Raw genomic sequence first — 16,988 nt, 5'->3', positions numbered from 1 at the left:
TACTCAAAAAAAAGTAAATGTTATTTCTGTTTCTAAAAAAAATCAATAAATGTTACTTGTAAAAAAAGATACAAAATTTTTCCATATATAGTAGTACTAAGCAATGTTGTTTCTATTTTTTTTTCAATTCAATGTGTTCCAAATTGCAAATGCTGCACTGAATTCAAATCCAAAATCTATAACATAGGAAATACCCCTTTTATATATAAAGGGCATATCGTAATTTGGCTCATATTATATCAAAACTTACCTAGTATTATCAAATTTGTAATGATTGTGTCCATGACATCACAATTTCGCTTGTTTTTGTGAGTTTATTTGTGTAAAGATAATGGTCAGTGTTTATTAACTGCCACATGTTTATGTCTAAACTAGCATCTAGTTAAGAGAAGAGAGAGAAAATATTTGTAAATGAATTCATAACGCATCTACCTTGAAGATTTCACAAGTGATGGACACATTGAGTAGCTCAGCGTTACCGACGTCGCCTAGTATTACACAACCCCTTTTTTGGAAAACGGCCTCACATATGTTAATCAAGCCAGTAGTACAAACACCGCCCAAAAATTAAGAAAATCATCAAGGTCCCTAGGTCTGATCGGGTGCTTTCTCCCTAGCAGGGCCAAGTACACTAACTGGCGCTAAAGGCATTGGGCAGGGCGTGACTATGTGTCTCTTCGAGACCAAACTAGGTCTCACCGGAAGCGCCTACGACAATGGGCCGGCCTACTACGCTATGCTGTTGTCACGCGTGTGTTATTTTCTTTTTTACTTTTGTTTACATTTTGAAAAGCACTAATACATATGTTATGAAAAAAAATCATTAACTTTTTTACAAGTCTTCATCACACATTTAAAAATGTAAATGCAGTGTCAAAAAATGTTCACTCAACTTTAAGAAAAATGTTAGTACCATTGAAAAAATAGATGTGACATTTAAATGTTCATGTTTTTAAAAGAATGTACATGAGATTTAAAATTTATACAACGTAAAACAATATTCATATAATTCATAAAATGCTACAAGCAAATAACAGATGTACACTATATTTAATAAATAACAGGTGCTCTGCCCAGAGCTAAGCAAGTATCCGGCCTCGCAAAACACGGATGGTCACAACAAACGCTTTGCCCGAGCCAAAAGCACACCTTGCCTGCTGCAACGCCACCGTCCTCAGGAACCCAAATGAGGATGGAAAGCAAACTTCGGTAGTCGAACACACAAGAATCTACACGAGGGATGAGCCAAGGCGACGAATGCATAGAACACAGGGGAAGCCATCATAAGGGGGAACGGAGCATCCAGAGTCAAGAGTGTGCCGCCGGCGCTAGGAAAGAGATCCATGTCCCCTTCCGCCCAGGGACGCAAAAGTCCCACTGGGATATGGCAGGGCTTGCCTGAGTGAGAGATACCTGAGCGAGGGATGCCACTCAGATGAGGTTGAGTAGAAAATGAAAGTAGATATGACAGTACACATGGCAAAGTGTGGATGACAAGTACAGAAGGAGGCGGAGTGCTGTAGTGGTGGGACATGTAAGAGACTATCCAGAAAATGGTAAGACAACTGTGAATTTGACTCGGCGCGACACATGGTGACGGTGAAATTCCTTCGAGTTTTAGACAGCCGGTCAAGGAGAGCTAGGATACTGAGTTCAGCTAACTCATATATGTCCCGTCCAATATGTGAGTTGTTCACTTTGACACAGATCAGTGAAGAAGCAACCAACGTGAATATACATCGGTGTTGTCAATAAGGTGACATTATGGGAGGTGTATGATGGCATTGAATGGATACTCTAAAAGTTTGGAGCGCAAACTACAGTAAATAGTAACTTAATTGTCCTTGAGTGTTAGACCGTGAAGAAGAAAAGAGGGAACTACACTTGCAGGTGGAGTCACATGGAGTCCGGGAGTAGCAGTGGTGCTCATGGCGTAATTGAAGTCCAATATACATGGGGGTTTGACGCATGGATGAATCCAAGGTGATGGAGAATATTCGCAAGTGTGGAGTTTTTGTTAGAGTTTTGTCGAATATTTTGTACAAGGTAGGTTACACTTGGACTTTGTCGGGGGTTGGGTGCGACATATTCCAAAGGATGGCTTATCATGGTGGGGGCGAGTAGAACGTCGCCGGTGCCTGGAAGCGGGGTGAGGCGTAGACATGCACGCCGGCGAATCTTACCCAGCTTCAGGGCTCTCCGAGGAGATAACACCCCTACTGCTGCTCTGCGGGGTCTCCGCATGATCACTATGGCAAAGTGTATACAAGGTTGCTCCTTGAGTTGTTTCCTGGAGGCAGGAGAAGTCAAGGCTAGCTCTCTCCCCCCTGTGCTCTCTGGTCTAGTGCTAAAAGAATCGAACCCTTTGCATGGGTGCCCCGGGGGGTTTATATAGGCCTACCCCTCGGGGGTACAATGGTAACCCGGCTGGGCGCGGGTCCCAGCCGTCTGTCTCTCAGGCTGCCGTCTCCTCCGCCGACTACTGGGGCCCGCCGACTGGTGGGTCCCGGTGACCTGTCTGGTACGGAGCTGACAGGCCTCGTCCGCCGCGGGAGGGTCCTTGCCGGCTGCGGATTACTGTATCCATGCTTCTAATGACGCTGGCTTGGTCATGGGGTCATGGGAACAGTGCCGCCGCCTGACGGGCGATCACTGTTGCCATTCCCCGTCTTGTCTGGTTAATGGCGTGCGGGGCCCGTGGGGGGAGCCGGCCGATTCACGGAGGCCGACTCCCACAGGGTCCGTCTTGTGGAGCTCTGGCCGTCTTCTGTACCCCGCTGACCAGCGGGGCACGCCGTCTCCGAGTCGTACAGGCAGGCCGGCGTGGGCATAGGGTCCCGCCCACTGGGGCTGATGTCAGGGCCGGCATGGCAACAGTACCGCGCCGGATGGAGATCTCTGTTGGTACAGCGCACTGTGGCCATGCCTGTCCTTGGTAAGGGGCGGGTGTGGCTCGTACTGAGGCCACGCCCCGCCCCGTCCCTCCTCACGAGGTCATGAGGTGGTCGGAGTCGCGGGCCGACTCCCCGTGGCCGGCTTCTCTGGAAGCCGCCGGTTGGGAGTCGGCTCATCTTGTAGTCGTCCCTGGGACTTGGCAGCGAGTGGGTAGTCGGCAGCGCTGTTGCCGGCTCCCAGAGGCAGCCCTCCGTCTTGGGATTCTTGAGGGGCGAAGCCTGCCCCGATGTCTTGAAAGGTTCTGGGCCTCGGGTTAGCCTACCCGTGGCCCATTACTCCGACAGTAGTCCCCGAAGCTGGTGAGGCGTCGAGGGAGATACGTCGAGGAACCTCAACAGTTTCTTCCTTCCAGTGGTTGGATCCGGGCTTCGCCCGCCGTCTTCCTTCGAGCCGACTATTGCGAGGCGAACTCGCTCAGGCCGTCTCCACCAAACCGACTACCGGGAGCCGAACTTGTCGAAGGTCGTCTCGTTCCTTAAACTAGCGGGATTCAGACGGCGTGTCTGATAAGCTACGCGGTCGCCGCCCGTTGCGGACCCGCCGGGTGGCGCCACGTGTCCGGGCCAGTATGCCCGCCCACGCGCGCGACGGGACAGGCCTGCAGGCGGGGCCCGCCACTACGGCGCCTCGGCCTTTGAACGGATCCGTTGCGGCCGTGCGGACGGTTGGGATCCCCGCGCAGTAACTTCGTGTGGTAATCGTGGGGGTCGTGGGGGCCTGGGCGCAGTTAATCCCACGACGCCCCCTCGGCTTCTCAGCCTACGGGCCTATAAGTAGGCGAAGAGAGCGGGGCGGCGAAGCACGCGCGCCCGCTCTCCCTTGTTTCCCTTTGCTTCTTCTTCTTTCTTCTTCCTCCCGCCGCTGCTGCGCCGAACCACATCCCGCTTGCAGCGATGAGCTCATCTTCTGCCGCCGCGCCCGCCGCCGTGCGCTCCGGCTTGTGGGACGGCTCCGATGTCGACGACGACCACATCGAGTTCCTCCGCAAGACGCGTCGCCTCCCCGGCGCGAACTTAGTGCGGGCCCGCGCCCCGCCGGCGAAGGAGGTGTCACCAGCGTCGGAGGAGGGCGAGCGGGTCGTATTCCGCTCGCACTTCATGCGCGGCCTAGGGCTGCCGGCGAGCGGCTTCTTCCGCTCGTTCTTGGAGTTCCACGACCTCCAGCCGCACCACCTCACCCCGAACACGGTGGTGCTGATGGCTGCCTTCGCCACCTTGTGCGAAGGCTTCCTCAGCGTTCTCCCCACCATTGAGCTGTGGGGGGGAATTCTTCCAGTCCAAGCTTGGCACGCACGTCGCCGGCGTGCTAGCCCAATGCGGCACCTACATCGCGATGCGGAGGTCGGTGGCCGACAACCCGTTCCCCGCCATCTTGCTGATTAAGTCGGTGAAGATGTGGCAGCGATCTTACTTCTACGTGAAGAGCATCGCCCCGGAAGGCGACCGGGTCAACCTGCCGCACTACGAAGCCGGCGCGCCAGCTGGAAGGCTCCCCAGCTGGTCCCACCGTGCCAAAACGTTGACTCCGGCCGGTGCCGCCGCCGTCACGCGACTCCGAGTGCTGACGCAGTCGGAGGGTCTGACTGGGGCCGACTTGCTGGCCGCCTTCGTCGTGCACCGAGTCCTCCCGCTCCAAGGCCGGCCTCATCTGATCTGTCAGATGAGCGGCCACCGGGACCCCAGTCGGATGTGCTCCAAAGACATGCCCCACGCGGAGGTGGCGGACACGGTGAATTACATCGCGAACTGCGGTCTCTCGGAGGATTGGCAGTTCGGCATGGAGCCGTACTCGCGCGTCAACCCCCCGCCGGTGGTAAGTTGTCTCTCTTCTTCTTCTATTTCCTTTTTGCAGCCGAGTCCGACTTCTGATCTTTTTTATCCTTCGAATCAGAACCCTCTCATCCAGCCCTCAGCCAGCACCGCGGGGCTAGCCCGCCAGTTCGGCCCCGACCGAGCGGAGAGCGATATTGACGATCCCGATCTGGGGGCGGCGGCGATGGAGGCCGACGCCGACGGAGGTGGCGGAGGAGAGGAAGGCGGCCTCAGGCCCTCGGCCACTTTTGCCGACTGGCCCGTTGATGGTGATGGGGAAGTCGCCCCGCGCCATCAACCAAGAGCCGGCCACCCCGGCGCGGGCTCGTCCGCCGCCTTGGGCGGTCTAGGCGGCGCGAGGAAGCGCCGCCGCTGACTAGTGGGTCCCGGTGACCTGTCTGGCACGGAGCTGACAGGCCTCGTCCACCGCGGGCAGGGCCTTGCCGGCTGCGGATTACTGTATCCATGCTTCTTATGATGCTGGCTTGGTCATGGGGTCATGGCAACAGTGCCGCCGCCTGACGGGCGATCACTGTTGCCATTCCCCGTCTTGTCTGGTTAATGGCGTGCGGGGCCCGTGGGGGGAGCCGGTCGACTCACGGAGGCCGACTCCCACAGGGTCCGTCTTGTGGAGCTCTGGCCGTCTTCTGTACCCCCGCTGACCAGCGGGGCCCGCCGTCTCCGGGTCGTACAGGCAGGCCGACGTGGGCACAGGGTCCCGCCCACTGGGGCTGTTGTCAGGGCCGGCATGGCAACAGTACCGCGCCAGACGGAGATCTCCGTTGGTACGGCGCACTGTGGCCATGCCCGCCCTTGGTAAGGGGCGGGCGTGGCTCGTACTGAGGCCACGCCCCGCCCCGTCCCTCCTCATGAGGTCATGAGGAGGTCGGAGTCGCGGGCCGACTCCCCGTGGCCGGCTTCTCTGGAAGCCGCCGGTTGGGAGTCGGCTCATCTTGTAGTCGTCCCTGGGACTTGGCAGCGAGTGGGTAGTCGGCAGCGCTGCTGCCGGCTCCCAGAGGCGGCCCTCCGTCTTGGGATTCTTGAGGGGCGAAGCCTGCCCCGATGTCTTGAAAGGTTCTGGGGCTCGGGTTAGCCTACCCGTGGCCCAATACTCCGACAGACTTGGAGTCATACAGTGTGTAGACATGATATGGTGTAGTGTCCTAGTAGGACTCTTATATCCTAGGCCTATTGTATAATGAGAGGGTAGACACACGATGTAAGCTATGCTTACATAGTAGCACAAGCAAGCTGGGAGAGTTGGTGGCGTGTGCCAACGCCCGGGCGGTCAGAGTGTGTTATTGTGGCGGTGTCACAGGATGAGCGCCCGTGGTCATGCCCCTGATGTAGCCATGTTAGTGAGCCTCATTAACGAATCTTGGTGTCATGCCTCGTGTGATTGTTTGGTCCTCGAGCGATCAATGATGTGTCTCAGATTATTCTAACATATTTTACACAAGGATTGCATCCATAATCAAGAAATGTCAGAGTATGATGCATATTGTCTAAGCTTCATGTAGCGAAAGATAATAACATAGGAGGTAGTGAGTGGTGTAGATTTAGACGTGATTGACATGGAATATATCTCCTAACATTGACAATGGTTAGATAAGAGATTGTGTTGTAATTGAGACCGTTGTCACAAATCATGTGTCGTCGGGTGTTATTGATATCAGATATGGCACAAGTTCATGTTAGGCCTCCTCCCCGGGGTTCGTTGGGTAGATGAAGCAACACTTTGGGCGAAAATTATGAGTCGACAAGTGTCTACACCACCATTGATGGAGCTTGCGGGGCGTCTTGTTCTCCTTGAAAGCATCATCAAAATAGTTGTTTGGTCTTCCATGTTGGATAATGGTCATCTGGATATGAGGGGACACGCCAATGGTAAGATATGTCGGACCTTCCCATGGGCTCATTGAGGCGGTGATGTGCAATTCTCTAAGCGAAATACTTGAGTCCAAGGTGTTTCCCGTGATAGTGGGATCCATAGTTCTCATTTTCTTCATGGAATAGTCACCAAAGCGCTCACACCCTACCCATGGTCGATGGATGTGCTTGGTGGTGGAGGCCAACTTCTTGGGTAGTTGTTTTTTATTTGGGGACGCGGGTCCTGGCAAAAGGTGGGCAGTACCAGGATACCAACATCTTTACTTGTTTGCCCTTGCTTCAAATCTAGTTTTCCTAGCTGGTTCTCCTACTTTTATGGTTTTGACGGTTATCTTTCATAATCGTGTTTTTCAAGTTCCACGTTCTGGTTTTTCACATAAGCTATTTCAATTCTACCTTCTCAAATACTCCCTCGGTTCCTAAATATAAGTCTTTTTAGAGGTTTCAACAAGGAACTAATACGGAGCGAAACGAGTGAACCAACACTCTAAAATATGCCCATATACATCCTATGTAGTCCTTATTGAAATCTCTAGCTAAAGAACTTATATTTAGAATGGAGGAAGTAGATTGCATGACCATGCCCCTTCATGGAGTTTCCTTAATAAAACTTAACATATGGATGGAGTATATGGTATCCATATTTAAACAGATATATGACACCAAGCACGCTTACATACAAACCTTGACCATATTACGCATTCTATGACTTATTCTATTATCCGTTCACTTACCATGCAGCAACTCTTATTGTATATGATCTATATATCTCAATCTTGCTATATCCAAGAAGAGATTATCAAGCTACAATACATATATGCCAGGAGCAAGCTAGCTCTTAAGCTTGCTAGCCGATCCTGGGGACCTGGGCAATTTTGTCAAGACTGTCAACAAAGAGGCGGACGCGGTCGATTCGATATTCCATGGTCACAATTGTCCCCACCGGCAGAACTACGATCCACGCCTCTAACTTGTCCTGCAAAATCACCTTCTTGACCTCCTCCACCGACTTCCCCACCAACTCTGGCCACTCTGTCTTCTGGTTGTGATGGTCACCAATATCGGTGTTCCACTAGTAGAAAACAGGGCTATGGTCCAGGCCGGCTTAGCCCATTAGTCCCGGTTCAGTCTAGAACCGGGACTAATGTGAGCATTGGTCCCGGTTCGTGCGGCTAAGGCATTAGTCCCTGTTCATCTGGACCTTTTGGTCCCGGTTGGTGGGATGAACCGGGACCAATGGGCCTCGCTCCTGGCCCACAACCATTGGTCCCGGTTCGTGCCACAAACCGGGACTAAAGATTAGACCTTTAGTCCCGGTTTGAGGCAGGAACCGGGACTAATGGGGATGAGACCTTTAGTCCCGGTTCGTGCCACGAACCGGTACTAAAGGTCCCATTTTCAAATTCTACCCCCCTGGACCGCCTTTTCAGTTTTAAAAAAAATAAAAGAAAATGTTGGAAATGTCAAAAAAATAAAAGAAAATAAGTTTCACATGTGATATGTGGTCTAGTTGTTGGGAAAATTTACAAATATGAATTTCGACTTTATTTACAAAATCTCTCTGAATTTGTAAAATGGGCATAACTTTTGCATACGAACTCGGATGAAAAAGTTTTTTATATGAAAAATCATCTATACTCGAAAAGTTACATCCGAATTTAATTGGGGGAACCCTGTTAAACATTTTCAAAATCCTCAAAAACCTAATAGAAAAATAGTTACGGGGCTTTTAAGATCTAGAGTGAAAAAAATCGAAAAAAATTCAAACAGTGGGCAAATTATGGTCAAACAATGGTCAAACTAATTAATCTAGAATATTATTGTTACTAAATAATTATTTCAGTTATTTCAATTTTGGTCAAATCTGGTCAAACTATGGTCAAACTGTGGTCAAACAATGGTCAAACTAATTATTCAAGAAATATTAGTGTTACTAAATAATTATTGTTTTTTAAAACAATAGTTTCAAAATAAAACTATGAAATGTGTCACTTCATGCTCAAGCAAAATTCCTGAAGGTTAATAGGATTGACATCTTAGTATTGTCAGGAAAACAACAAGTGCAGACTTGGAGCGAGGGAGAATAGAACCCGGAAGTTAAGCGTGCTCAGGCTAGGGGAGTGGGAGGATGGGTGACCGTTCGGGAAGTTAGATGATTTGGAATGATGAGGGGTGATTAGAGGATAAATTGAGAAGTGATGAGGGGTGGTGATTACAGACTAGAGGTTAAAATAATTCAGAAATTTGAAAATAAAAAAATTCAAAAAAAAATCATAAAATTTCCTTTAGTCCCGGTTGGTGTTACCAACCGGGACTAAAGGTGGAGCTCCACGTGGCCGCGCCCTTTAGTCCCGGTTCTGGATTGAACCGGGACTAAAGGGAGAGGCATTAGTACTCCCTCCGGCTTCTTCTCCAAAGAACTCATCCTTGTGACGCTTGCTTCCTTTGATCAAAACAAATAATCAAAATTGTCACAGAAAATCACCTGCAAAAAACTATAATAAAAGAGAAGATCAAACATGCACATACTAACATATGAGGCTGATTAAATCGCTTGTGTGACTGTGAGATGTTGAACTGTCATGTCCTCACCTTAATGTGTATTTATAGGCAATCAGGCTCGACTCCTTTTTTTTTGGTGTGTAGTTCTGCACACAAAGTAAGCTAACGGTGTACTCCTTGCTAACTTCACATGGATGGTGGTAGCTTGAACAAAGATATCCCATTTGGCTTTATTTAGAGTATTACGTGCCTACACATCATCAGATAAAGTGATGCTTATCAACCTCGAGCAGAAAAAGGTGAATGAAATCTTGCACGGAACATCATGGAAGGTTGTCATATCTTGGTCCTGGATTACACGTACACTGCAAACAAAACAAGAATCGTCACATGCCGGGCCTTTTTTTGTAGGAGCACACGACACTGCATACAACTCAACCAGACGGAAAAAGAATTTTTCTTAGCATAAAGAATCAAATTTATTGTTAAGGCTCTGCATAATAACATTCAAGGCAAGCTAAGAAGTTTGTACTCCACCAAAAAAAATAACTTACACTCCACAAACCTATTTTTTTTTACTTCTTTCCCTTCAAGTTTGCACTACAACTTCCTTTCACATTAGTGTGCACCAAAATATCTTCATTTCTGTCTTCATATGTAATAATTTATATTTTTTTATGTTTGAAATATCAAGGGGAGGTACCTTGTATACTAGCTTCCAAAAATATTTATGTACAATACTTTTTTATGGGACATACCTACAGTACTTCAATTTGTTTCTACATGGAACATACTACATTATAATGTTAATCGCATAGTTACACAATTTTTTGAAATCATTTTCTATATTATCTAGCCATTAAATTAATATCTACTCCCTCCGTCCCAAAATATAAGAACGTTTTTCATACTACACTAGTATGAAAAGCGTTCTTATATTTTGGGACAGAGGGAGTAGCTATTTTAAGTATAATTAAAATTTAAGATACTTGTATATTCATAAGGACTCTTGAAAAAAATAGTATTTATGTAAATTTGTAGCTTGTATCAGAAATTTATGTAAAAACATATCTAAATTTTGCTTTTGAAATTCAAACATTTATATTGTATAGGCGGTTAAATTACCAAATCTACGGCGTGCTCTAGCGAATTTGAATGTGTGCTCCCCCCCAAAAAAATTGAACTTGTGTTGTTCTTGTTTAGTTGTTCCATTTAAATATGCACTTGGAAATTTTCCATATGTTTTTTAGTGTTTGTATGGAATGCCTTTTCAAATTAATTTGTTATTTCTTTGAACACTTAATTGCCTTTTGGATTTCCTAAAATTAATCCTCCTTCCATGGGCGAAAATCAAAGATGTTCTTGCTATTTTTTTGCCAAACTGTGGTTCTGTTCTGGCCATTACCAGACTGCACCTTTACGCGTAATGGGCACTGGCCTTAGTTAATACCATGCAACGTGTTTCTGCACACTGGCACAGATGGGCCCTATGGCTGGTGGAGCGACTGTTGATTTTTTTTAAATATTCCGAGTACATATATTCTAAACATTAATTTACTTCAATTATTAAAAATGATAATCGCACATTTAAAAAATTCATGTAGTGTAAAGAAAGTGTCCGTGCAAATTTTATAAAATGATGATAATATTCAATAAAAATATTCATGGCATTTAGAAAAATCTTCACGTGTTAGAATGATGATAGTGAACTTTTATAAAGTTCTTATACAATATAGAAAAATGTTCATGTGATTCAAGAAAAATGTTTCATGAACATGCCGTGTCGATCATTCTTTGGACACGGCTAAATAAAGGAAACCATGTGCAATATGTAGTAACAATACAAATGATTTGAGTGAAGGATGCCTGTGTGATAAGAAAACCACTTAATTTGATCCCTAGCTTTTGATCACACCAGGGGATGGCCGTTGATGAAAGTTTGCAGGAGCGTTGGATGCATCCCTCCATCAATGTTCACTGTCCTTGACAACTTCCTGAATACACGCAGCTTCCATACATGAGGTATGTAATATCACATGCAAAACGAGAGACTAGGCAGTTTCCAAAACAAAAAAATTAGCAAGACGTATTGCTGCTGCTTGCCGCCACGACATACTGTTGCTTCTTGTGATGCTCGCCGCCGAGAGACTAGGGTACTCTCTCTCTCTCTCCAACCCATGGGACTCGTAGGTGGCTGGGACCTTGCCGAGTTGTCGCATGCGAGGAGGGGGCGAGGAAAGGTAACAACGAGTGCCACAATGAGGCAGCCACAATGAGGCCAATGTTGTCGTCCATGCATCCGTCCCCCAGCGGGTACTCTATGCGCACAGGAACCAAAGGGAGAATGCTCATGCCGCAAGTTGCTCGAGGCTCAGCCGCCAAGGCCCTCGAGGCCTCTGGTGATGGGGTGGGGCCGCAAGAGTGGGAAGGGACGGGGAATCGGCTCCGGTGAACACACAACACTGTATGCCTTACTATTCCCATGGGGAATTTTAAGGAAGGAGATAGAGCCGACATGTGGGCCCACATGTCATAACATGGATATGACTAGTAGGCTAACCCTGTCATAATCACGGTTTATTTTGAGTAAAACGGTCATCAGTGTGAAGTAGTAAATTTTAGCAAAATAGTGATAGGTTTTAGTGAAAAAAATAAAACGGGTAGTTTTCTTGAACACATACATGAATTCTGGTAGTTTTTGGCAATTACTCCACTAGAAAGATTGTTCAACAAATGATTGAGGGAAATTGTTGAAAACACTAGGCTACAACCAGCACCTGGATTATCCTTTGGTACGTACCTAGGTATAGCTGGCAGCGATATGCGTGATGAATATTTAGATGATTTACTGTTGTGGAGTTGACTTGTGATCACTTTGGACGATCTGCAAGGAAAAACTAGTCATATCTCTCACTGATCTGGTAAGCATTGGCAGCAAGAGAATCATGCATAGCCAATATACGTGAACTATCAATAACGTCATTGAACAGGGTACGGCGTCATAGCCAATATACGTGATCGGTTAATCGGCTACTCGGTGACCCTACGAGCAGTGATTAATTGGCAAATTAACTGGTTAATCAGATGAATTCTTACACAGGGTACCGGATTATACATGTGTAAACTAATTGAACGCAAGCACGCTTACATACAAACCTTAACCATATTACGCGCTCTGACTTATTCCTTTATCCATTAACCTACCATGCATCAACTTCTTATTGTATATGATCTATATATCTCAATCTTGCTATATCAAAGAAGAGATAATCAAGCTGCAATACATGTACGCGAGCAGCAGGCCAGCTCTCAAGCTTGCTAGCCGACCCTGGGGACCTGGGCAACGGTGTCGAGTCTGTCGACAAAGAGGCGAACACGGTAGATCCGATATTCCATGGTCAGAATTGTCCCCACTGGCAGAACTACGATCCATGCCTCTAACTTGTCCTCATGTCCTGCAAAATCACCTTCTTGGCCTCCTCCACCGACTTCCCCACCAACTCTGGCCACTCCGTCTTCTGGTTGTGGTCACCAGTACCAGTGTTCCCTCCCTCCGGCTTCTTGTCCACGGAACTCATCCTTGTGATGCTTGCTTCCTTTGATCAAAACAAATAACCGAAATTGTCACACAAAATCACCTGCAGAAAACTATTCTAAAAGAGAAGATCAATCAGGCACATCCTAACCTGTCGGACTATTAGATCTCCTGTGTGACTGTGAGATGTTGAACTGTCATGTCATCAGCTTAATGTGTATTTATAGGCAATCAGGCTCGACTCCTTGTAATGTGAAGTTGTGCACACAAAGTAAGCTAACGGTGTACTCCTTGCTAGCTTCACATGGATGGTGGTAGCTTGAGCGAAGATAGCCCATTTGGCTTTATTTAGAGTATTATGTGCCTACACATCATCCGATAAAGTGATGCTTATCTACCTCGAGCAAAAAAGGGTGAATGAAATCTTGCACGGAGCATCATGGAAGGTTGTCATATCTTGGTCCTGGATTACACGTACACTGCAAACAAAACAAGAATCATCACATGCCCGGCCTTTTTTGGTAGGAGAACACAACACTGCATACAACTCAACCAAATGGATAGATAACTTTTCTTAGCATACAAAATCAACTTTATTGTTACTAGCCTCTGCACCATAACATTCAAGGCAAGCTAGGAAGTTTGTACTCCACCAAAAAGTAATTTGCACTCCACAAACATATTTTTTTTATTTCTTTCCCTTAAAGTTTGCACTACAACTTCCTTTCACATCAGTGTGCACCAAGACACTAGAAGAAAACAGGGCTTTCGTTCGGGCATGGCAAGCCCATTAGTTCCGGTCCAGTCACGAACCGGGACCCATGGGGGCATTCATCCTGGTTCGTGAGCCCGGGGGCCGGCCGGGGCCTCGTGGTCATTGGTCCCGGTTCGTATGGACCCATTTGTCCCGGTTCGAGGCACGAACCGGGACCAATGGGCCTCGCTCCTGGCCCACAACCATTGGTCCCGGTTCTTGGCTTGAACCGGGACAGAAGGCCGGGCTTTAGTACCGGTTCCAACCACGAACCGGGACAAATGAGCTGCCTATATATACCCCATCGCCACAGCAGAGCACTCCACAGTGCTCTGTTTATTCTGGCCGGCGAGGGGAGGGCATTTGGGTGCTCTAGCTCACCTCCTGTGCACATGAGGTGTTCGATGAAATGTTTGAGCCACACTAGTTAATCTTTCTCCTTTCGAAACTCGACCTTCGAGCTCCATTTTCCCCGAGATTTGTCTAGATTTAGCGGTCCATCACGTCCCGTCCCCGTCTTCACCGCCGTCGATTGCCCGCGCCGATCTCGTCGCCGGCACCACCGTGGTGAGCCTCTTGTTCTTATCTTCTTTCTGAAAGAAAAAAATTCTTACTTCGGATAGATACTTGTCTAATTTTCTTGCTTTTATTATTCCTTCATATTATATAGTGCGATGGTTTTGGTATCCGCCCCTGTCGGCCCTCGTCCTGTCTATGATTCGGATGTGGTATATATATTATATTTTTATAACTATTTGGTTCATTTATTGTTTATGACAATTATGCCGACCAACGTGACATAGATTTTATTTATCTAGGAGGTGGTTGAACCGGAAATTCCAACCAACCCTATTGTTGAGAGGTTAAATTTAGTTGAAGAAGAAAACAATTACTTAATGGAAAAAATAAAAAAATGAGGAGGAGAAGATGATATTGGAGTTCCATGTGTTTGAAGCGGTTTTGTACCGAGCTATCTCAAAATAATTATACTTGGCATTGTAGAAAGAAAAAAAATGCAATATCAGGGATACACACGTGTACTAGTACATTAGCTAGCTATTGCTTGATTCATGCATGCGAGTGCTCCTTCACGTACCCATCGATGCATGCATTGTGAGCTGATGACATGCATGATCAATGTCGTCTGTACGTACTGCGTATACGTACATACTTGAATACCCGCACGTACCCCGGCCGGCAAGTGTGCGTATGTCTACAAATACGTGTACATAACTAAGCCATCCGGTGTGTACGCTGAGGAGAAGATAAGCATCAAAAGAGGTAGATGTTTTAAACCTGTTTCCTTGCACGTGAAGATAGAAGCGGCCGAACAGCGCCGAGCCATCGCACGTCTACTCTATCGATTTGGCTGCCTATAAATACAGGACAACTCACGCACGCACAGAGGGACGGCCAGAGGGAGACACCTCCAGCCATCACGCAATTCCATCATATCCATCCATGCAGCACATCAATCCCTTGCACACATCGATCCATCCATCCAGGAGGAAGGCGGTCCAGCCGGCGGCGTACACGAGTAGCGCGTGCACCAGCGACGACGTGAGCATGCCGATCGTCTTCTCCCAAGGTGAGCATCAAAACTAATCTCTCCCTCGCATCCCACCTCTCCTCTCTCGATGGTGGTGGCCGGAGCTGCGACCGGACGGCCGGAGATGAAGCTGGCTGTCGCCTCCGTTTTGGGTCGTTGAAGGCGATCGACGCCGTGGCGGGGTTGCCTCTCATTGGTAGACCCCGGTGCACTACTCATCGGCGATGATCCCCGCGACGACGTGCCGGGTTGCCGCCCATGCGCAACCCTCGGTGCATTCTCCGAGCAGACGGTGATGTGCCGGGGCTGCCGCCCATGCGCGACCCCCGTGAACTCTCCATGCAAGACGACGACGTACCGAGGCCATCGACCGTGCGCGGTCCCTAGTGTACCCTCCATCGTCGAGTCCTCCGGCAACAACATCGAGTCCTCCGGCAACAACATCATTGTGTCGGGACTCGGCGGCACGCGTCGATCGACTCGGTGCACCCCTTCTACCTACACCATCGGCTGCGCCAAGGCGAGGCACCGCCGCATCGCGGGGCCTTACTCGCCCGTCTCATCGGTCCATGGAGGCGCCATAGACTGGTCGGGACTCGTCAACACGCATCATTTGACTCGGCGCCATCTAGTGCGCCACCCATTCTACCTACACCATTGGCGGCGCCAAGGCGAGGCACCACCGCATCACAAGGTCTTACTCGCCAGTCTCACCGGTCCATGGAGGCGCCATGGACTGGTCGGGACTCGTCGACACGCGTTGTTCGACTCGGCGCCATCTAATGCGCCACCCCTTCTACCTACACCATCGGCGGCGCCAAGGCGAGGCACCGCCGCATCACGAGGCCTTACTCGCGTGTCTCACCGGTCCATGGAGGCGCCATGGACTGGTCAGGACTCGTCGACACGCGTCGTTCGACTCGGCGTCATCTAGTGCGCCATCCCTTCTACCTACACCATCGGCAGCGCCTGGGCGAGGCTTTGCCGCATCGCGAGGTCTCCTTCACCGCTGTCTTGCCGGTCCATGGAGGCGCCATGGGCTGGCCGGGACTCGGCGACATGGTCCGTTCGACGCGTCGGCGGCGGTGCGACGCTCGACGAGTCACGACGACTCGTCGTAAGCATGGAGGCGGCGCGGCACTCAATGAGTCACGATGACTCGTCGTAGCTATGGCGGCGGAGACAACATTCTGCTACGGTCGGGACACGCTTAAGCGTATCTCGCAGCCTCCCCCCTTCGTCGACACGCGTCGTTTGACTCGGCGCCATCTAGTGCGCCACCCCTTCTACCTACACCATCGGCGGTGCCTGGGCAAGGCTTTGCCGCATCGCGAGGTCTCCTTCGCCGCTGTCTTGCCGGTCCATGGAGGCGCCATGGGCTGGCCGGGACTCGGCGACATGGTCCGTTCGACGCGTCGGCGGCGGCGCGGCACTCGTTGAGTCACGACGAGTCGTCGTAAGCATGGAGGCGGCGCGGCACTCGATGAGTCACGATGACTCGTCGTAGCTATGGCGGCTGAGACAACATTCTGCTACGGTCAGGACACGCTTAAGCGTATCTCGCAGCCTCCCCCCTTCGTCGGCACGAACACGTGTCACACGTCCTGAGCGGTGCAAGGTGACGACTTCCTCCGCTATTGGCGGCGGTGTACGCGGTCATCGACGGATGTGTGCACACCATGTGTCGCACATCCATCCACTCCTTCTTCTCTTATCGACATCTACTCCCGCGAGGCATACCCCTCGCACTCTCGGCGAATCTACAATGTCATCAACGACGTCCAAGCCAAACCCAAACATGCATGCTACTTCAACAACCACATCGACGCCGCCCAAGGCCGACGAGGCAAGACGGCGTAGGCGGGCGTGGCCGGAGCAAAGGCCACGTTTTCGACGGCGCGTGTACCACTCCGTACACGGACTCTCTGCCGCCGCCACACACACACCACCACCATGCATGAGGAACGCGAAGCGAAGACCGAAGACGACAAC

At 49.4% G+C, this 16,988-nt stretch overlaps 1 long non-coding RNA gene across 1 annotated transcript; it reads right to left on the bottom strand.

Moving 5' to 3' along the window:
- Positions 1–12,234: 12,234 nt before the first annotated feature.
- Positions 12,235–12,996, bottom strand: LOC147988579 (uncharacterized). The gene is made up of 2 exons (XR_015615972.1): positions 12,845–12,996; positions 12,235–12,754 (listed from the first exon to the last, which is right to left on the bottom strand). It is a non-coding gene; the product is annotated as an uncharacterized LOC147988579 (long non-coding RNA).
- Between the last annotated feature and the right edge of the window lie 3,992 nt (positions 12,997–16,988).

The sequence above is a fragment of the Triticum urartu genome, chromosome 1A, assembly GCF_056163025.1.
Source record: "Triticum urartu cultivar PI428250 chromosome 1A, HENAU_Tu73, whole genome shotgun sequence".
In the NCBI taxonomy this organism is placed as follows: domain Eukaryota; kingdom Viridiplantae; phylum Streptophyta; class Magnoliopsida; order Poales; family Poaceae; genus Triticum; species Triticum urartu.
Note: the sequence above shows the minus strand (reverse complement) of the source record. Positions and strands in the feature narration are given on the sequence as shown.